At 44.9% G+C, this 22819-nt stretch overlaps 1 protein-coding gene across 1 annotated transcript in view; it reads right to left on the bottom strand.

Moving 5' to 3' along the window:
- ADAM19 (ADAM metallopeptidase domain 19) overlaps positions 1–22819 on the bottom strand; it is a 275869-nt gene that overhangs the window by 178919 nt on the left and 74131 nt on the right. The gene's annotated exons all lie outside the window — the stretch shown is intronic.

Raw genomic sequence — 22819 nt, 5'->3', positions numbered from 1 at the left:
CTTGCAGGGTTCCATGAGGCTACACCCCTGCACCCATTCTCTATAACAATTAAATAGAACCACAATTTCAGCTGCTAACCCTAAGAGCCATCATGGCCCTGTACACAAAAAAACTGTATTCAGGTAAAACTAGAAAATGACAACACCTTAACTGACAAAAAATAGGGATCTTGCAAGCCAAACCTGGGTAATTAATCATCTTATATAATGCAATATGCAGAAGATACAGTTGTGCTCGACCAAATGTAGGGGAGGGTTCCAAAATACTTGCTTTGGGGGAATACTGTTAAACGAAAAGGCTGGTGGTTGACAATGACAATTCAAAGATGGGAGCTATAGAAAACCACACAAACTCTACTTATGTATGGAAACCCCAGGAAAAAAAACGTAAAGTGCCTTTAATCTTATCAAGATATTGGGATCATATTTCAGGCAAGTGGTTCAATCAAGGCACACCATGATGCACTGGGAAATAAGACTGGTCAACTAACAGCTGCATTTCATAAAACAGACTGAGATCAGGCAGGACTTCAATGAAGGAACAGATTCAAGTTATAAAAGCAAAGTTCCTGCCAACTTTATCCTATGGGCCGAAAGACTTCCAATGACAACATTCCAGCTGGCTGAATAAAACACAAACCAATTGAGACAGCTCAGTGCTCCGACCTCCACGATCTATGAGCCGGGGCCAAATCCGATAGGAATTCCAGCTGCGATAACAACCTTTAGTCCAGAACACGGCAGTCCTTAAACATGGGTTCAGACTGAAGCATATTGGTGAGGGAAATGAACTCGGTTTTAATGGGAGAATTTGAATCCTCTTTTTATGAAAAGGCAACACCGTAGCACAAAACAACAAACAGATACAATGCAGATGGCTTGGGAGCGGGGTCTACTTTATTTGTGCTTTAAAGAATAAAAAGAAAACAGAGTGCTGTAATATGTACTGCAAATGGTCTATCCCTTAGATCTCAAAGCAGTCTCGGTATATCTAGTTATGAGTCTGTTGTGATGTACTTATTACCCAATGCACTCTCCCTACAGTGGTTCTCTGCCTAGATGCTCATCCTATGATGAGGTCATACAGAATGTTCAGTGAGTTTGGATTGAAGGGAGAATCAGTTGGTGTGGAAGGGCTGAGCAGTGAGGAGGCTGCTCCTGGTGGGGTACTTTTATGGATCAGAACATCTTCCTGTAACCTAGAGCCTGTGATGTAACTTGAAGAATAAATCCACTACCTTTACTTACAAGACTTGCCTGCGCATCATTCTTCATTTTAACACTGGCGACGACTTGAAAGAACCTACGTGAGCTACCTTTAATGGACTTGTATACCCAAGAAACTGAAGAAGTGCATTTAAAAGAGGCAAGCTGGCAGTCCAGAAGCCCCACCAGTGACCAAAAGATCGGTCGGCCCCATCGTGGATGTGCCAGCGCTTGCTGAACTTAGGTAGACTAACAGAAGTTCCTGACATTCCTCACCACCTATGAACGGTCAGCCCTAGCCTGGGCCTGGTAGTTCCTGTTGTAACTTGGATGAGGTGTCTGTGTCCTGTTTTGCTGCATGGGGCAGGTGCCCCTGTAAAAGAAGTTAGACAAGAGCTGGATCGAGTTCCAACTTGCAGATGTGTTTGTACTACCAGTGCCCCTGCTGTTGTCCTAATGGAGAAGAGCCATGAGTGAGTAGTGAGAACCGACAACCCTGGTGAGCTGTCACGCTGTTTTGAAGATGCCGAGGCTGGTGTTGCCTCTGAACCTGTGTCCTGTGTGAAGGTGGAATTGTCCCAAGATTAATGTGTTGAGTAGAGAATCCACATTAAGGTAAAGGAGCGACTAGCTCTGAGAAATGCGGTACCACGTGTGAGCCTAGGTACTTCCCAAGAGAAACTGGCGCAACGACTTATGTCTGGAATGGCATCTTTTGAGGGCATTTGCACAAGTTTGGGAAAACAGAGACTGTGGCTGTGTGTTGACCGGTGGGCGAGTACACTTTGTTTTGCTGTTTTGGATGTGCTGGATGCTTGCCGCTGCACCATGGCAGTTGATTGCTGCCATTCAAACAACTCACGAGTCCCACCGCGCACACACTCTCAATGCGCGCAGCCTTACCTAACTTGTGATGCCTTTATGCTGTTTTCATGACGTGTGCTTCCTCTCAGGCTCACGGCTATTCTGGACGTTTTGGAGCATGGTGAAGCTGGGAGCCACCCGGCACGGCGTGAACTGCGTGCCGCCATCTTGTGGTTGGCCAATGCCATAAGTGTTGCATCCGCATCCTGGTGTTATGATAGTGCGAGCCTGCCAATTTCACATGCGCATCGTGCTGTTTGGAGGTTGGAGTCTCCTCGCTGGTGGGAGTACTTTGGATTGTTTGCCTGGGAGCTAAAAGAAGAGTACACTGCTATCCATCCTTTTTCAGCATGTACCAGAGGGATGAAGGATCGAGTGAGAAATCACTCGCTGAAGGGAAGTTCGTAATGTCTTATAAGACTCTCATACCATTTGCTGTTATCTGAAGAGAAGTTCATAAGGTTTTATAAGACTCTCTTACTATTTGCTGTTATTTTAACATTTTCTTGGTTTACCTAAAGGGGTGTAACTTTACTCAGATGTTTCTATCTTTTGTGAGGAGATGTGCTCCTTTGTCAAGTCCCTTGCGTTAGTGGGAATGTTTTCGGTTTTAAGTATAACCTGAACTTGTTTGGGATTATGGACTTGTTTGGGTTTATGGACTTGTTTGGGTTTAGAGATACCCATAATATGTTTTCCTTGGGTTTTATGATACCCATAATATGTTTGACTTGGGGTTAAGGATACCCATAATCTGATTGTCTTGGGTTTAAGTATACCCATAGTATGTTGCGTGTGTGTTATGACTGTACGCTAGATTTTCAGTATTCCATGTTTTCCCAGTTTGTTTTGATCTTAAGGATACCCATAGTATGTTGTGAGAGCGTCTTGAGTTTAAGGATACCTTGGATTTGCCTTGGGTTTAGAAATACCCATAGTGTGTCTTGAGTGTGTTGTTTGGGTTAAAGATACCCTAGATTTATTTTGGATTTAAAGATACCCTGGATTTGCATTGGGTTTAAAAATACTCATAGAGTGTCTTGAGTGTTTTGGGGGGTTTAAAGTTACCCTGGATTCAATTTGGGTTTATAGATACCCATATTTGTTTTTAGAGTGTTTTGGGATTATAATTTCCCTGTTTTGGTATGGGTGGTGTCTTATTCCTCTTATTTGAGGTAGACCTGTCCTGCCGTTAGTTGTGCAGTTGAGGGTTGTAGATCCCTGTTCTGCTGCAATCTTGTGCTTTAGTTGGTGGCGCAATGGGTACTCCGTGTGGTGTGGTGGTATTGTACCCGCTGTTTGTTGTGTGAGTTATAGAGGATAGCATCCTCTGTTTTTAGGAATGTAACTCTTTATCTTGCATTCTTTGTTGTCCATCATCATTATCAGGGGGAAGGATGTGTTATAGGTTGTTGTTAATGCATCCTCCTTTGCTGACGTGTGTTGTATCACTTTCAGTCCTTTTTGAATGTATATGATCATTATAGCAGTGGGGGTGATGTATAATTATTTTGTTGTTATGCATCCTCCTTTGCTGAGATGTGTGTTTTATCACCTTAACACATTTTGAATGTTTTCGATCATTATAAGGGGGAGATGTGTTGTGATGTACTTATTACCCAATGCACTCTCCCTATAGTGGTTCTCTGCCTGGCTGCTCAGCCTATGATGAGGTCATATAGAATGTTCAGTGGGTTTGGATTGAAGGGAGAATCAGTTGGTGTGGAAGGGCTGAGCAGTGAGGAGGCTGCTCCTGGTGGGGTACTTTTATGGATCATAACATCTTCCTGTAACCTAGAGCCTGTGATGTTACTTGAAGAATAAATCAACTACCTTTACTTACAAGACTTGCCTGCGCATCATTCTTCGTTTTAACAGAGTCCATACAACCCGAGGCTTTCCAACATCTGGCCCCATCACTGGAGTTAAAATTGCAGTAACTCTGTTTCCATTTTGGGCTCTTTGACCCAGGTGAAATTCTGCAAGTGTGAAATATAAACAGCAAGAAGACAGTTGCCCTTTCTGCGGCTATAGATACGAATGGTTCGCACATCTTAGCTGTTGCTCTCCAACTTTCTCCATTGACTGCAAAATGGCTGATACCGCCTGTAAGTTTACTCGGCCTTCAGTCGTGCAAGGACACCATTCTTTTATGTTTTAACTGCCCTGATAGGCGTTTATTGAGTATGTTTGTGAAACTGGTGAAGATAACAGTTACACACCTGGGCAGGTTGGAGGGTAGATTATAGAGGATGCTACGGGTGTCATTTTCTGAGTGTATTTGAGCCACATACCCGGACGTCTTGCAGAGGGGATTCTGAAGAGAAATAACGATGTAAAAAAATTGTCTGAGCCCTTAAAAAAGTTACTGTTTTTATTGTGGATTAGTTGATAAGGTTTAAATTGAATGTCAATAAAAAATATTACTTGAACTAAATCATCTCCTAACCACTGAAGATAGTGCGGTCTATCAATTTATAAACCAGGGTGTTTCTGCAGATAATATTTGCTAAGTAAGAATTTGTTTAACTCTCAACCAATTCCGGTTGTCTTCAAATTAAATTCAACAAAAAAGAGGCACCCCCCGCCAAAAGCCAAACAATCGTGGTTATGTGACACAAATCTTGAGAGTTCACAACCACACATATAAAGTGTGATGTCTGTGGTAGGCTATACTGAACAGACCATTGACAAAGGGCCACAGGACCAAGAAGGCACAAACACCCTAATTCCAAACCTTTCCTCACCTAGACAAGTCTGCATCGTGTTTAATGTCTCATACTGTCCTACATTGATTGCAGAAATGCCACGTTGAATGACTTTACACTTTCACTACCAAAGGCCCATTCCTGGTTCACATATTGTACTGGCTTCCATTGCCAACTTTTATCAAATTTGAAACTGCTTTATTATTGCTGAAGCCGTCAACACCAGCAAAAAAAACTATGTATGTATGTATGTATGTAGCATTTCCATAGTGCAAAGCTGGCTAAAAGGAGTAATGTACTGTGCCAAAGGCAGGGATACAAGTGATTTGAGAGTTAGATGGTTTGTGGACTGTTATTGCATCACAAAGTAGTTTTCTTCAAAGAGGTGTGTCTTCAAAAATCCTGGGTGAATAAATGGACAAGGCCTGTTGCCTTGTGTTTTTTTCCTTCCTTTTTACACTTCTTTGACTCCAGTGATGGAGTCCAGGTTGCGGGTCTGCTGAGAACCACCAGAGACAGTGAGCTTGTCAGCCAGACAGATAGTGGGTGCAGGTCCTGATGACTTTGTAAATGATGCAGCTGGTTTTGAAGTTGGTGTGGAGTGGCAACGGAAGGCAGTGGGTTTCTGTCTGGATGAGGTGAAGTGCTCATATTTCTTCCGGGGCTGGATGAGAAATGCTGCAGCATGTAGGATGCCCTTAACTGAGACACTGTGGAGTTTGAGAGGTTATGGAGAAGGGTGTTTACACCTACCAGGTGCAAGAGTACAAGGCCTTGAAAGGCAGTTCTGAAGTCGCTTTCTGGGAGAAACGGTTTCACTTTCGCCTGAGGAGAAAGCTGATAGAAGGCAATTTTTGTTTTACTGGCAATGTGTACCTTGAGAGGGAAGTTGGTGTCTATGGCAAATCCAAGTGTCTTGAATTTGGTTGAAAGGTGGGGTTCTAAGCTGTCAAGGTTCATGTGATTGAGCCAAGTTTGTACTCAATCTTCCTTGTTGTTGTTGGCAAACAGGAATGCTGTCTGGGGAGGGTTGAGCTTCAATTAGGGACTGGACATCCAGGCCTGGTTGAGGATTGAGAAAGTAGTGTTTGAGGTGGTAAATGTCTGGATTGGAGGGGACTTTAACATAGAGGAACAGGGGTTCTGGCTCAAAGACATCCTGGCCATAACCAAAGAGGTTATTTCCTTCTGTTCGTACGTCCTTCGCTGGGAGTGGGACACCACAGGGAGTTGATTCAATTAGGGAGAAGGCTGGAAGTGATGTCACATCCTGAAGAGGTGGATGATAGGAAAAACAGTGATGTCACTTCCTTTCTAGGTGGGTGATTTATTTATTTGTTTATGCATTTTTAGATAGCGCGGACTTTACCCAAAGGTGTCAGAGCGCTTTACAATAATAAGTTATAAGAACATCAACATTTAAAACCAGATGTTTTTATTTAAAAACACATACAAGATTTAGTTGGCTAGAGATCTGAGGATATAATGGATGAAATATGTTCCGACCATGAAAATAGGTGCAGGATTACCGAATATCTACCTTTATTGGTTGACTGTTCTTATAACTTATTGTGTTTGTTTGAGTTAAGGATATGGAATGAGTGATGTTACATATAACCTCGAATCGAGAACCCTACCGTAATTATAAATATGATGCATAGTTTTGTGAAATATTTGAATATTTTAGAGAACATTGTAGTAATATGATACAATAATATGTTGTTATTTATGACGTTTAGGGTTAGGGAGATACATTGTTTATATAACATTTGACATATGTATTTTATTTTATTCATTTCCAACTCAGGCACACATGATTTTTTGCTATTCCTTATAAAGAGACAATTATCGTGAAAAGTCCTGATGAATGTGGTGCTATAGTTATTTGCACACCGAAACGTGTCGACACTTCTGGGGTGTTAAATTCAAGGAACTATTCAGTCAAAGGATGTTCCATATGACATGACTACAATATAGATTCAATCGAATTAACGTTTTTTTGATGATTTTTAATATGTCACCAGTTGTTGTCTCTTTATGTTCCTAATGAATTTGTTATATGAAATGTTTTTATGACTTGTTGACAGTGCTTTGCTGTTCTTTTTAATAATTGAACTATTGGCCGATGTTAATGTACACTTAATACATTTATGTGACTTTTTTATAAATTTGTGTATTTTTATAATTATATTTGAGGTTGTCGATAGCATACATTGAAGAAAGAAGTGTGCATGATGTATGGTTGAATGTGGATCATAGTTGGGTAGTCAGTCTAAGGGAACACTTTTCTTATTGTCACTATATTGGGCACCCTGTCCCTTGGATAGTAGGGCCTCTCCCATTCATTTTCAAAGCATGCTGGGAAATGCAATCATTTGGATGACAGAGTATGAAGTCTGTTTGTCTGGCTTCTTCTTTTAAGGATTGTCGTTTTAATAGGAAACTAGTTATATCACTTCCTTCAGAGGTGGATGTTCGGAAATGCAGTGATGTTAGTTCCTAACATCTTGCCAACCATGCTTGCAAATTTGGGAGGTCAAAGATCAACACTATGTGATCTCTCCAATCGGCCCGGAAGTGCGAGATACAGAAGTATTTTTGGACGCTGAAAACGTGCCTGATTCAGTTGAGTGGGGGTTCATGCTGTTGATACTACGGCAAATCCGGGTGGGAGACATCTTTTTACAACTCATTACAGTGCTCTATATGAGCCCAACTACTCATATCTGTGTTAACAGCATAGTCACGGATGTCATTCATATCACGAGGGGTACAAGGCAGGGCTTTCCTTTATCACACTATTGTATGTCCTGGTGGCTGAGCCACTGACCTGCGCACTGTATGAGTACCACACGCATCAGGGGATTCAGTTCCCGCATTACAATCTGATTATCTCTCCCTATGCAGATGATACACTTCTCTATGTGTGAAATCCGGAGCATAATTTATCTCCCGTTCTCCGTGAGGTTGTGCTATTTGGCGGGCATTCTAGCTTGCATATTAATTCGGACAAATCCCTGATATTCCCACTCACCGTGGCCACTGCGCCAGTGCAGTTGTAGAACCTATGCAGTGGATGACCGACTCGGTGCAATACTTAGTTAAACAGGTCCACACAGACTTGTCGGTGGTGTTGCTGGACAATAATGTCAGGGCCATTCAACGGCTTACGGAGGCTGCTGACCGATGGATCAGACACCTCTGTCACTCATAGGGTGCATTTCTATAATGAAGATGGTGGTGTTGCCCCATTTCTTGTTCCTCTTTGCGAATATCTCGATCCTTCTTCCAAGTGCATTATTCCGTAACTAGCGGACACTTTTGGTGCGCTTGGCCTGGGCTGGGAAGCAACCACGCGTGAGTTGAGACATGTGAACTCTCCCTTATGATATGGCAGGACTAAACACCCCGGATTTGGAGGCTTATTACAGAGTTGTGCAGTGTACGTTTGCCCATTACCGGGTGCACGGCCCGGGTGACCTTCCTCATTTGTGGCTTGAGAGAAATGCTGCCTCCCCGCTTTCACTTCCTAAAAAGCTGTTTGATAAGCCAACACAACACTTGTTAAATACCACGGCATACTTGTAGAAGATGCTTGCTGCGCTCCAGTCTAAACCTCTCCTTTATTGAACACTGTTGACGATGGAGTGGTGCATGTGGTTTCCATTGGAGCAGGAGAGAGGGGTGGCGGGAGTACTGCAAGGGTTGCATCTGAGGCACATGAGCGACTTCTTTCAAGATGGAGTATTGCGCAGCTGGGCGCAAGTGTGTGCACAGGTGGACATTCACACATTGATAGCTATGTTTCATTTCTATAAGGTGCAACACAGGATGCGTGAACTATTAGGGCATTGTTTGCAGGACAATCTCTAGAGTTATTAGCCCTGACATATTTGCTCCAGACTGTACGCATGCTCACAAGACGGGCGGTGGCCAAGAGTCACTAAAGTTAGACTGGATTGGCAAGAGGAGTTAGGTATAATTATCAATATTAAACAGTGGACCAATGCAGTTCTGTTGTCAAAACGATATCGATGAATAGCTGACACTGGCTAGTTCATTTTAAATATCTTAACCGTGAGTATTACACTCCGGCCCACCTATTCCGCTATGGGTTAAGGGACAATTCGTGCTGCCTTACAGGTGGGGAAGAAGGGGCAGGCCTTGCTCATGTGGCATGGTTCTGCCCAGGAATAAGTCACTTTGGGATACAATACTGGGAGAGGTTTGGGAAATAAGGGGTGAGCTCATTGAGCCATCTACCCTTTTGGTGCTGCGGGGCTGCGACAGGGACAACCCTAAGTCTGTATGACTTCTGGTGGCGTTGGGACTATTGCTTGCAAAGCGTAAACTAGCAATACGCTAGGCGAAGGGACCGCTCCCGACATTGCGGGAATGGCATGGGGACATGGCATATTGCAACAACCAGTCTGACTCATATCATGACCTTATGCTGGTCCAAAGCCACCCAAAGGGCATCTGGATACCCTAAGAGACATACCCGGCTTGGACAGAGAATGCTGAAACCGACAGTACTGGGGAGGGCGATGTGGCGATGGGTGAGGCGGCTTCAGATCGGGTAGTACAGACTCCTGTGCCACTCATGGCATGTAGAGGATCTGTGGACTAGTCTGGATCGGGGGCACAGTATGTGATGTCAGTTCTACCCACTTCCCACAGTGGCTATAGTGGAAAAGTGTACCCAGTACCCTTCACATGGTAAGATGAGCTGTGGATGTGCAGGACCATGGAGTGTGCGTGGCTTTGCTGCAATAGCTGAGTGTGTATTAGGTAGACATGAAATTTGAACTGCTTTAATATGCTTTGTATGTGCAACGTTTATGACCCATATTTCATTGTCTTTTGTATGGTTGTCAAAAATGAAAATAAAGTTTTAAAAAAATGAACACTAAATTTCAACATCACCTATCTGAAAATCTGGAGACTGAATAAGGAGAGGCTCAAAAACAGACATTTTGTACTGTGCACCCAATCTCTTAAAAGATGTGCACTGATGCCACCTCCATTTTTGGAAGGATATGGTAGTTGTGTTACAGAAATGGCTGCCGCTCTAACCACCTTCTAAGGATTCCCCTCAGTGGATGCCCCCTTACAACCACCATATAATCTACAAAATCTTACATTGATTGATTAACAAATGTGATCACAGAATAAGTGGAATGTAAATTCTGCAACCTATGAAATGTTCCCACATGATCATAACTGTACATATGCCTCCTCACATCACCGCAATCCTCTCCAACTTTATCGCTTCTGAATTTGGGTCTTGCGTTTTGCTCAAAATCTGCAATTTATTGCACACTCCGATCAACTTGCATTCCAACATCCTCTTCTACCCATTCATACCAGCATGACACTTTCATTCTAGCATTTCTCCCCACTCAACTAGTTCTGTTGTTAAAAGCATCCGACCTGTCTTGTGCACTATGCGACCCCTTCATCCCAAACCAAATAAAACCTTTGGCTCTTCCAGGGTCCCAGTTCATCTCTCCTCCCACTGTAATCACTCTCTTCTCTCTGACTCTTGCGCCCATGATTTTAAAAGGGTAGTGGTAAAAAAGCAAATGTCAGATCTCTCTCCTGCATCAACGTATATGCTTTTTTTCTAAAACCTTAGATTGGCTGATGTTGGAGCAACTCACACCCTGTCCATTATTATTCAATCAACTTAACAAGCGAGAAACTAGTTTCAGAAATTTTGCTCCATGGACATCCCGCACCATGTCTCTAGTTTACAACCACAGCATATCATAACCAACAATCCTCCGTCCTTATGCTTTCAGACCTATTCACTGTTTTTCAGAGTCTATCACAAAATCTTTCTTACAAATCTTTTTTCTGCTCTAATAGTGTAGATAATCAAGTTCAATGGTAGGCAGAGATCTTGTAACTTCGCCTCTTTCTCTGTGGCGACCGGGTGGTGATAGCTCTGTTAGTAAAGCTCATTTTTGTTTTGTACCCTATTTATTACACTGGCACTTTTCACTCTTAATAAATATTAACTGATGAGGCAATTTGAGGTGCTATCTATCTGTATTTGATTGAATTGGGTATTTTGTATTTGACGGCTTGTACCCGAACTAAAATGCAAAGGTCTAATAGTGTAGTGTAGATAACCAAGGTCAATGGTAGGCAGAGGTCCTGTAACTCTGCCCCTCTATTTGTGATGACTGGGTGGTGATATATCTGTTAATGAAGTTAATTCCTCTCTTACCCTATTTATTGCATTCGCACTTATCATTCTCAATAGATTTTAACTTATGAGGCAACTTGAGGTGCTATCTCTCTGTATCTGATAGAATTGTGTATTTTGTATCTTATCGTTTTTATCACTCCATACTTTTGATATAGTTTCTGGAATCTTACTCCATCATATTGTTGAATTATTATGTATAATTTATGAAGAAAATATCATGACATGTATAAAAAGGAAAATGTGTTTAAGAAAAAAAAAATCTCTCTTCTGCACATCATTCATGGCCAAGGAGTGTTTTTCTCCCTATTTGGCTGAGCACTCTTCCTTTGTTTCCCGGTGCTCCAAGGCTCTGTTGAGAGCATCTTTTTTGCCCTGCTGCACAACCACTTTTGTGACATGTGTAACCCATTTCCATCTTTGATTTCTCATGTCATCATTATGCTGTCAAAACACACAGATTTTCTTCTACTCTGCTGTAAACCAAAATATTGTCTATCTTTATGTTATCTAACACTACAGTGCACTCGGCCCACCTTTGCTCAATTAACGAAAAACTTAAATAATCTACTTGCTAACCTTATTGGCTCCAACACCATCTCCTGACTGGTCATCATTCTCCTTGCCTCTCTTTAACCTTAATACTTGCCCGAACCTTGGAGGTCTCCATTGATCCTGAAATGTAGTAACACCCCACTATTATGTCCTCAGTCGCTGCCAATCAACAATAGCTTCGTAATATCAGAATATTATGTTAGTGCCTTCTCCACTATTAAATCCTAGAAGCTCTCTTAGCCAATTGGACTATTTTAACAACAGTCTAGAGCAGTAGTTCTTAACCAGTGGTCCAGGGACCCCTGGGGGTCCAAGAACCCTACTCGGTGGGTTCCTTTTCTGTTTAGAAAATTAAATGTGACATATTAACAAAGTGTATATACATAAAGAAGAAAAATGTAAAGTTGAAAAATGTTAGAACATTCTGTAAATGCAGGCTAAAATGGAATTAGTATCCTTAGATTGATTTGTAGGAACAGTGCAAGTGCAGCAAACAGACTATAGTATGGGTGATGTGTGCACTCTATTGAATTTAAAAAAGGCTCCAACCTTCCCATTAAAATAAAAATACTGATTTTGTTGTTTTTGTGAATTAAATAAAATATTTCAACAGTTATGTATTTGTTTGATGCATCTTTGTTTCTATATTTGTTATCCATTGCGGTTCAGATCATCAAAATTACACAGAGCCCCAGGCTTCCAGTTTTGACTCTGTTGGGGTCCCCTGATTCCTATAATGATTCAATGAGGCTTCCAGTAATGACTAAGTGGGGACCACAGAAGTCAAAACGTTCGGAATTAGAGGGTCTCCCACAGTATACATTCTCACCCCTCAATAAAGTTATCAATATTGCTGCACCTACATGCTTTAACTTATGCTGCCTACTAACCACCATTTTACACTGTCATGAAGTCAGTTATCTATCAAGCACAGATCACACTAAAAACATCTTGTCTTTGATTTCAAAGTCAGCGTTAAAAAAACTAATGTGGGGCGTGGCCAAGGTTGTGTCTCAGTAAGACACGCTTTCGGAGCTCTCCGCTCCCGCCTGGCCTGTCGTGGCAATCCCGTCGACACCGGGGTGCTGATCTCGGCGGAGAACCTCTGTGAAGTGGTGCTGGACCGAGCAGTCTCGGTGAGAGAGGAACCGCCGCGACAGCAGCCTTCACGGCACCCTGCGGCCCCTGCGCCGCCTGTTCTGTCTTCTAACCGAGCGACTCACTGGAGAGTCCCTGATTCTGGCTCCTTAGTCCCCTGACCGGCACGTTTTCAGCCCCGGAGAGCAGTGGTGGACAGCAGCTTACACAGGGGCTCGACGGACTTGTGAGGCCCCTGGCACAGGCCCGAATATATAGGCCCTAGAAGTGAGTGCACATAGTGGGGGCACGTGGCCGGGCCCTACAGCACATCGACCCGGTGGGGGGGACTGCCTGGACTCCACATTATCGTAATTGGCCCCTCCTGCGGCGACTGGCCCGGCTCAACACATCCCCCGGCGGCCCGGGTACTCTACCGGAAGGCCCTGGTGGGTGCAAAATTCTCTAGTCCGTGCACGCCGCACTCTGCAGACGCAGCTACTCCCAGCTGGGGGGCCGTAGCAGGGGCCCTTCTGTGCACCACCCAGACCGCCGAGCCTCCTGGGGCCACGGTCGCTAAGGCCAGCACCCTCTGTTAGCGGCGGGGCACTCAGAGCAGAAGAACGAAGCCTAAGCGCCCGGGATGTGAAGGTGGCATCAACGCGACAGCGCTGAGAGGACAGGGCCTGGCAGTGAGCCTCGGACATTAGCTACGATTCCGCAGTGTGGCATACCACGAGGCACTCCAGGGGGTCCCAAGCGAGAGGCTATGCTGCTGTGGCCCTCCTGCCTATTGATTCCCTCCACCGCTTATTCACAGTCCTCCCCACTGGCAGCCCTCTGTTCTTTTTGCTCCCTTCCTGGCAGAGGATCTCACGTACACAGGAACCGTGGCTGCTCCCAAAGGCAGGAAGGACAGATCTGTAAAAGAGCTCCTGTTCAAGTCCGCCCCGCAGCCAGTGCGTCAGATGAGCCCGGGGCGCGCGGATGCCAAAGTGAGGGCCCGGAGGCCCCGATCAGCCGCTCATACTTGGAATCCTTCTTTTCCTCCCTCCGAGACAATCCGGCTACCATGAAGCGCGATCTCCAGGCGGACCTGCGGGACGTGAGACATGATGTGGACTCCCTGGGAGAGCGAGTTCATTTGCTGGAGGAGCATGAAGCAGGGAGGGATGAAGACATTGAGTCCCTTCAGCAAGAAATACTCCGGTTGCAGGAACAGAACCTGGACTTGCAGGCCCAACCCGAGGACCTGGAAAACAGGTCCAGATGGAACAACATCCGCATCCGAGGTATAGTGCACGGCGATGGAGACGGCGACATCGAGGCCCTCGTAGCAGGCCTCTTTCGCTCCATTTTGGGGGAATCTCCAGAGTTTCCAATTAAGCTGGACCTCACTCACAAAGTGGGCCCACGCAGGGCGGCAACTGCGCCACCGACGGACATCTTGATTTGTGTCCACGATTACCAACTGAAACCGAAATCTAGACTTCATGTACCAGGGACAGAAACCCACTCTATTTCAGGACTTGGCAGCATCTACTTTGCTCAAACGGAGAACTTTCAGACCGATCAGGCTCCACCTCCAGGACTCAGGCATAAAATATTCTTGGGGACACCCATTGAGGCTGATTTTCTTTTACAAGGGGGAGTTAAGGCAAATCCGCACACTCTCGGCGGCCTATAAACTCTTGGGCATTGATGAACCTGCAACAGATCAACCTAGCCAGAGCTCACACCCTCGTAGACGCAGAAGCAGCCATGGCTGGACTACCATTAAGCCCCCAAACTCCATAGCGCGTCCAGACCTGGACACTATGGCCAAGGAGCAGCAGGCGGTGCTGTCCTCCCTCGCAGGGGCATCTTCAGAATGAGGCATCACCTCCATTAATTGCATGTGGACACTTTGCAAATGCACCCTCGCGTCTGGCAGGGGGTGTTGGAAGACTTTAGCGGACCTCACTGGTGGGAGCAGCGAGGTACAGGCCACGAGTACCCTTCTCTTTTTCTCTTTTCTACGAGCAGGACACTCTGGACATTGACTTTGATATCTCGCTTCACTCTATGTTTCTGTTCTTTAAGGGGTTTTGTTTGTTTCATGTTGGGGTCTCCTCCCCCCTGCTGGGCTTCTCTTACGCGTGTATCAGACAGCCACCCATGCATGCTCTCAGCGACTTACCTAGGCCCCTCCGGCTTACAGACGGTTGCGGCCCAGGGGGCCTTTGGATACCTGCAGCGCAAGACGCCCCTCCCCCCCCATTCAGGATAGATGAGTGTTAAGATCCTAACATTAAACAACCCTGTTAAGCGTAGGGCTATCCTGTCTTATTTGGAAAACTCCTGGGACCATATTTGACTGCTTCAGTAGACCCATTTGATGTCCAGCGATACCCATAGAATGCGCCCCAAGGCTTTCCCGCACCAGTACTACTCTTCCTTTCCTTCCAAGAGGGCATGGGTAGCTATCCTATTTGCTCGTACGTTTCCTGGGAAGGTGGGGGCTAACGTGTCCGAAATGAAAGGGCTGCTCTTGGCATATTCGATGACCATAGGGAGGCACACCTTAACCCTGGCCACTATCTACGCCCCAAATGAGGGTCAGGAGACCTTTTTGCGCAAGGCGATAGGCGACTTAACTTCTGCACCCAATCGACAAATCCTTCTAGGGGGCGACTTGAACATTGTATTTGACGGTCAGATGATCGTTTAGCGCAATGACAGGGACAGACAGGGGCTCTTTCGGACACGCGTCGCCAATGGCTACACCACCTGGGATTAGTGGATCTTTGGCGGCACTTCCACCCTCACACACTTGACTACACTTTTTACTTACACGCCCGGGGAACATACGCCCGACTGGACTACTTTTTAACAACTCACTCTCTCCTTCAGGCAGCGCAGACCTCAATTATTGAGCACCAGGCACTTTCAGATCATGCAGCCCTGACCACGAACTTGCTGTTCCCTCCTACCTCTAGACCGTCATACTCTTGGAGACTTAGGGATACCCTCCTTCACAGGTCTGAAGTCGTAGCCCACCTCACAAAGACACTACAAGATTATATAGCTATAAACGACTCGCAAGATACCTCCATTGTTTTACTTTGGGAACCCCTCAAATTAGTAGCTCGAGGCATCTTTATAGCTACATCGGCTGCTGACAATAGAATGCGCAGGGAGTAGCGAGATGATCTCTCCAAGCAAGCACTTGAATTAAAGGAGATCCACAAGAGGACGGGGCCCCCCCCGAATCTGGAGCAAATTGAATGCCGTCAGGGCACAGCTAGCTAGCCTTGATCTTGATAGGGCGGAACATGCTGCACTTCGCTTGAAACATGCACTCTACACTGGCCGTTTACTGGCCCATAAATCACGTGCACAAAGGCAGGCAGTGACAGTCCCACTCATTCTCACTGACGAGGGTACCGAGACCACATGGAGTGAAGACATAGCAAACGCTTTCCAGGAGTTTTACGCAAAGTTGTATGCCGCACAGTCATTACCAGATCAAAACCCATCTAGGTATGTTCAGGGCATAACACACTCCAAGTTGACGGCCGATCAGGAAGCGTCCCTAGATAGCCCCATTAGAGTTGAAGAAGTTATTTTGGCCATAGCCCGTCTCAAACTCCTTAAATCCCCTGGCCCAGACGGATTCACCGCCCTTTTTTACAAAAGTTTTGCCCACTTGTAGCTCCGATATTGACACGGCTTTTCAATGCCGTTGATGACAATAGGGAGCTGCCCCCACAATGCTTCTGGCGTCGGTGGCAGTCTTGCCCAAGCCCGGCAAAGACAATAGATATTGCGCCTCCTACAGGCCGATATCATTCTTGAATATTGACTTCAAGATTTTCACAGGGATTCTTGCAGCTAGATTAGGGCCTCTGATGCCGGTATTAATAGATCCGGACCAAGCCGAATTTGTTGCGACAAGGCAGTGCAGCGATAATACTAGACGGCTACTGCACCTCTTGGACAAGTCCCACCGACCGTCGGAGGAGCGCATCTTCCTGTCAATAGATGCCGAGAAGGCATTTGAAAGGGTTCACTGGCCCTTCCGGGACACAGTATTAGAGTGGTTCGGGTTTGGTCGCCGCTTTCACCAATGGGTATTTAGCGAATATAGCCGCCCTTCAGCTACGCTCAGAGTGAATGGCTTTACCTCTGCCCCCTTTACTATCACCAGGGGAACGCGCCAGGGCTGTCCGTTCCCCCCTTTATTATTTGCTCTCTACATGGAGCCACTGGCTTAATCATTCAGGGAGAATCAGCAGATTCAGGGGATTCTTTTTGGGGGGGAACGCCATACCATTAGTCTTTACGCTGACGATGTAGTCTCCACGTTGGAGACCCCCTATACTTCAGTCCCAGCGTGCTTGGCCAAATTAGAGGCATTCGCAGCAGCCTCTGGATTCAAGGTCAATGTGGATAAGTCGCAAGCACTGAGCTTCGCTTTGAAACAGAATACTATTATGGCTCTGTCCCAGGCATGCCCGATTAGGTGGGACCAAAAGGTTATGCCCTATCTCGGTATTACGCTATCCTTGTCCACGGCAGAGACGACATCCCTGAACTACTCCCGGCTGCTGCGCCAGACCAAACAGGAGCTCCAAGTGGCAGCCGTTTAATCTCACATGGCTAGGCAGAATAGCAGCTCTCAAGATGAGCATTCTCCCTAAAGTTCTATACCTCTTCCAGACACTTCCGGTGGAACCTCCCTCGGGTATTTTAAAGCAGCTACAATCTGAATTCAACACCTTTGTTTGGGCAGACAGGAGAGTGTGAATAAGTAGAGAGCTGAGTTTTAGACCTCATGACAAAGGGGGGCCCGAGGATCCCTGATCTCGACCGTTATTATAAAGCAACACAGCTGCGGACTCTATTAGAATGGCCTCAGCCAGAGTCAGAGACGAGCTGGCTTTTTATGGAACGTGCGCTAGCGAAAAAAGCTCTCTGGAAGGTTCCGTTTCTCCACAAGGCTTCTAGACCCCCGGGTTATATGGCTCCACTATTGCCCGTGCCACACTGAAAGCATGGGATGCTACAGATCTCTGCAATGGCCTGACATCTTTCCCCTCACCCCTCACTCCCATTACAAAAAATCCGGACTTCTCCCCAGGCCTCAACTGGGAGGCATTTTGTCAGTGGGACGCAGCCGGACGTAGGTCTATCAGGCATTTTTTTTATCTCGAAGGCCCCCGACCCTTTGAGGATTTTAAGTCTGACTTTCACATACCCGATACAGAATGTTACCATTACTTGCAGATTAGAAACTGGGTTATGCAACCCCAAATCCGCTCGGGAGCGGAGAGGCTTCTCACTCGATATGAGCGTTGGTTGCTTTCGAAGCACTCCTCAAAGGGACTTATCACGGAACTCTACCACATCCTACGCCCCCCAGAACAAGCAATTAAGTCTGCTGGTCAAAGACGGGGAGGCTGAGCTTGGCCGGGCTTTGACACCTAAAGAATGGTCTGATGTTTATTAAAGAGCCCGAACATTGAAACGGCCACTAAAATCATGACATATTGGTACCTTACACCCTCCAGACTTCATAAGCGCGATCCCGACCGCTCCCCTACCTGCTGGCGGGGATGCAACGCTGAAAGCACACTCTTATACCTGTTGTGGGAATGCCTTACTCTCACCACCTACTGGACACAAGTGTTGGACGAAATCTACGGTCACTTCGACACTACACAACTACGCTTTCCTGCATATGTGGTTCTGGGAGTGTCCGACAGGCTTACTTTTCCCCTCAAATCTCGTAAGGGTAAGCAGCTAGGTATAGCTCTAGGAGCGGCACTACAGAATATATTATCACTCTGGGGCACGGATAGAACACCAACAGTGCAGGGTTGGTTTAATCGATTGTGGTATGTTTTAGGCATGGAGCGCATCTCCTTTTCGCTTCAAGATGACGGGGCCTCTTTTGCCGAGGTGTGGCAGCCCTTTGTCTCTCTGCTTTGCACTGAGTTCCGGGAGTAGTACTACCCTCGATACTTGCGGCTGCTCCGTCTTCCCCAGCTGAGCCAAAGCGAAACTTAAATGTCACAATCTGGCGTAATAGGGTGCTGGGTCTGTATTTCAATTCTTTGCCTGGGTGCGTTAAACGGGGGAGGAGATGGGAGGGGGGAGGAGAGGGTAGGGATAGGGAGGGGGGCGGGGCAGTTCTTTTTGATGTTTTTCTGATTCTCTACGCAGCACTAAAACGTATGCTGGCCCAAGACCTAGGCCTCTTTAAGCAGTGCATCTTGTATGTTGATTTTTCAATAAAAAGATTTCAAACTAGAAAAATGACTGTGGAGAGGTTGTGTAGTTTGTTTTACTTACCTAGTGCCATCTCAGAAAAAGACGGGCATATATTACTTTGCCTTTTTTTTAGTTCAAAGGTTAAAATATTGCTACAGAACAATACTTTAAAAGCCGACAACAATATTACATATTTCCTACCAAATGTCATTTGCACTTTTTAAATAAACGTATTGTACTTCCAAATAATCAATCAATAGTCGCATTTTTGATATCTTAAATCTGGAGAGATGCAGCATGGCTTATTCAATTAGGGCAGCAGTGAGATCCATTCTACTCTTGTAAGAGGACAAAAAAAGTTAAGTTCAACCACAGTTGTAACAGTCAAACTGTGATATGTTCATTTATGTAACAAACTTGAATAGGCTAGTATTGGAAGTGAATAGGACCCGAAGCTCAGTAGGTAGTCACATTTTAGCAAAGATTAAAAGATTATCCAGTGGCATCCAGCACAAATGGCACTTAAACTGAATATCTGCCAAGCATTAGTAAATGGAATGTTATAATTTGGTTATTCACTAGTGTAAAGGCAAAGAAGAAAAAAGAAAGAAAAAGTGTCCAAGATAAACTGCTGGTTAATATAAAAGTAGGAAATTCGGCCGCAAAGACTATGGAAAGAGAAATATCCTGACTAATGAAAATAGTAGGGAATTATAGATCCTTGAGGTAACAAAAAGGAGAAAAAAGACAACAGGATATTGTGTGCTTATTTTGTTAATATTCTGGACATTTTGAGTAAATGGGAGACATGGTGAACTCAAATGCATTTTGTTTATTGTCAAATACACTACGTTGCTATCGAAGGAACTGTTGACCATGGGATTGAATTGATTATATAAACTGTATGAACGAATCATGTAGGGTTAGTTGAAAGTTAATTGCCTCAACAATATCAAGATTACAAGGATGTGTTTGATCAGAACGTAGGCTGGCATCGTGTCAGATTATCAGGCTGTTCTCCCGTCACAGACCTCCATTCCATGCATCACATGATATCTCCTGTGTAGGAGATGCTTCCATGTACCACATGATATCTCCTGTGTAGGAGATGCTTCCATGTACCACATGATATCTCCTATGTAGGAGATGCTTCCATGTACCACATGATATCTCCTGTGTAGGAGATGCTTCCAAGTACCAAGTACCACATGATATCTCCTGTGTAGGAGATGCTTCCATGTACCACATGATATCTCCTGTGTAGGAGATGCTTCCAAGTACCAAGTACCACGTGATATCTCCTGTGTAGGAGATGCTTCCATGTACCACATGATATCTCCTATGTAGGAGATGCTTCCATGTACCACATGATATCTCCTATGTAGGAGATGCTTCCATGTACCACATGATATCTCCTGTGTAGGAGATGCTTCCATGTACCACATGATATCTCCTATGTAGGAGATGCTTCCATGTACCACATGAAATCTCCTGTGCAGGAGATGTTTCCATGTACCACATGATATCTCCTGTGTAGGAGATGCTTCCGTGTAGCGCAGGATATTTCCTCTGGGTTCGAGTTTCTTTAATGTAATCTAACTTCTCTCAGGATTTGGAGTAGGTAACCCACATAAAATTGAAAACAACTGGTGCTACAAGGCACCCTTACTTTAGCTCTGTATCAGTTTGGAATCTCTGTGACGGTGGGCCTGCTTTGCCATAATGAACATGTACTGTTGAGCAGTAACACAACCTGCAGGAGTCGATAAAGGTATCTGCTCCTCAGAGAAAGAGCCGTCGGAGGCATGTAAGTCTCGCAGTTGTGCAAGCACAATTCAACCATGCATACTCCTGTGTACCTCTAATCCTAGAACTAATTTGACACAAAAGTAGTTGTACATATTTATATTTAACGTAGGTGGAACTTGACATATTTCTTTACAGAAGGGTTTCATCAAAACAAAGCTGCTTTCAATTTTTTTTAATTCGTTTTAGAAGTAATACTTTCTCTTGGGCAGTGTATCGATCACAAGCGCCTCAGATGACCAACATGACCCCCTAACATGTTGATAAAGAGACTGTAGTCTGCACCAAGATGGCGCTAGGACCCATGCAGTTTGCAGTTAAAAGCACTTAGAAGCCATTGCTGCCTTACCAAGGGGATCTAAAGTTATGACCAGTTTTCCACTCCACCAGAGTTCCTAGGTGTACCTGGGTCAGCTTGTAGATGGCAGTAGAGTCTGGACTCCCTAAAACGGACTTACACGGCCTCTCTCCTGATACATAGCGTGGGAGTCTCTCGGCCATGACTCCTCTGGATGGCCGCCCAGCCGTCATGCAACAAAGCATGGTGACTAAATCCTAAACAAATATCCTCTCAATCCTAAATCCCTCGTTTTAGATGATTCCAAATGGCAGGGTAGTTTTGTTGAATTCATTTTTAACTATATTCTCTACCTTCCTGTTGGGGGTAAAAAGGACCTCTCATAGGTAATTTGGTGTCCGTGATTCAACCCTCCCACAGGGACATCAAACACTCAGAATCAGATTGTTATTTGTTATTTAGACACTTGGCTTTTGTATGCGAAGGTTAAAAAGCACAGATAAGCGGCCAACACATTATATACACATGAAAAAGGTGTCATAAAGTGGGAGGGAAAAGGGAGAGAAAACATCCTTAAAAAAGAATAGAAGCAAAAAATTGTTTCCTTTACATTATGCGGCACGGCCAACTAATGACATGGTGCTTCCTCAAAAAATTGGGGAGGGGTGGACTAGAGGGGAGAAGGAGAGTCTTAACTTGCCACTGAAAGAGAAAATACTTATGTAAGAACAAAGGAGAAAAGTGAGGGGTGATATCATGTTATTTCTCTGATAGTGTCCAGAGTGGGTGTGGGCGCATTCCTTTTTCATTTTCCTGGTGGGTACTTTTCCGGGAAAGATACCTGGTCTGTCCTTGGAAAGTTTTTTCCTATTCTCACACTCCTTTGAGGAAGGACCACCTTGTAAGTATGAAACTCATTGCAGGCTCCTGGGAGAGCGGGTGTGGTGACTTACAAGTGGCCATTTCAGGCCTGCAGATGTGAATTAAGCGTTCACCTCTGGATGCACTTCTCTTCACCGCATAATGCACTGCGGTCTTTCTTGCTGTTAATGCTAGCAGCTCATCAGGGAGGAGATGAGGGGAGTGCTTCCTTTATGTTGTTTCTACAGTTGTGGTGGAGTCGTTCAGTCCTCAGAATTCTGCACCGTGACAAACACGGAGCCAGTTTCACCTCAAAGAGGTTTTTAAGTTGTATTCTCATTCCTTCTTTGTGTGTCATTGTGTGTCATTGTAAATCTCAAGATGTTTGCCACGCTGGAGGTTAAGCCTTGCAGAGAAGAGTTGCTGATCCTCAAATATTAAAAGTGCATTGTTTTTTAAGGGAACCCTTCTACGTGCAACTTCTTGCTTGCATCTTACTTTGTTTGTGGATCCCAGACATGGTTATGGATTTTTCCTTCTTTATTATTATTATTGCAAGTTGTCATGAATCAGAAGCCATAGGAGGGTGTTATCAACTTTTTCCAAAATACAAAGTAGATTATTCGACAGGCAGCAGCAGCGGTATTTACATCTTGTTTTTGAGGCTGTCCTGTGTCACTTCTCTCAGGATTTGAAGAAGGTAATCAACAGCAAATAAAAAACTGCTGCTACAAGGAACCTTTACTTTATCCCTGTATCAGTTTGGAATCTCCATGACGGTGGGCCGGCCTGCTTTGAAATGATGAACATGCACTGTGGAGCAGTGATAGGATTCCGAAATCATGGGGAAAAGTTTGGGATCCCTATTAGCCATCCTCAACTTTCTCGGTACTTGTTATCTTTGAAACAAGTTAAAAGCTTATGAAAATGTACGAGAAGGTAGTGTAGTGATGGAGCCTCTTTCTAGTTGCTTAT

This window comes from Triturus cristatus, chromosome 7 (assembly GCF_964204655.1).
Source record: "Triturus cristatus chromosome 7, aTriCri1.1, whole genome shotgun sequence".
NCBI classification, from domain to species: Eukaryota; Metazoa; Chordata; class Amphibia; order Caudata; family Salamandridae; genus Triturus; species Triturus cristatus.
This window is presented reverse-complemented; position numbering and strand designations above follow the sequence as displayed.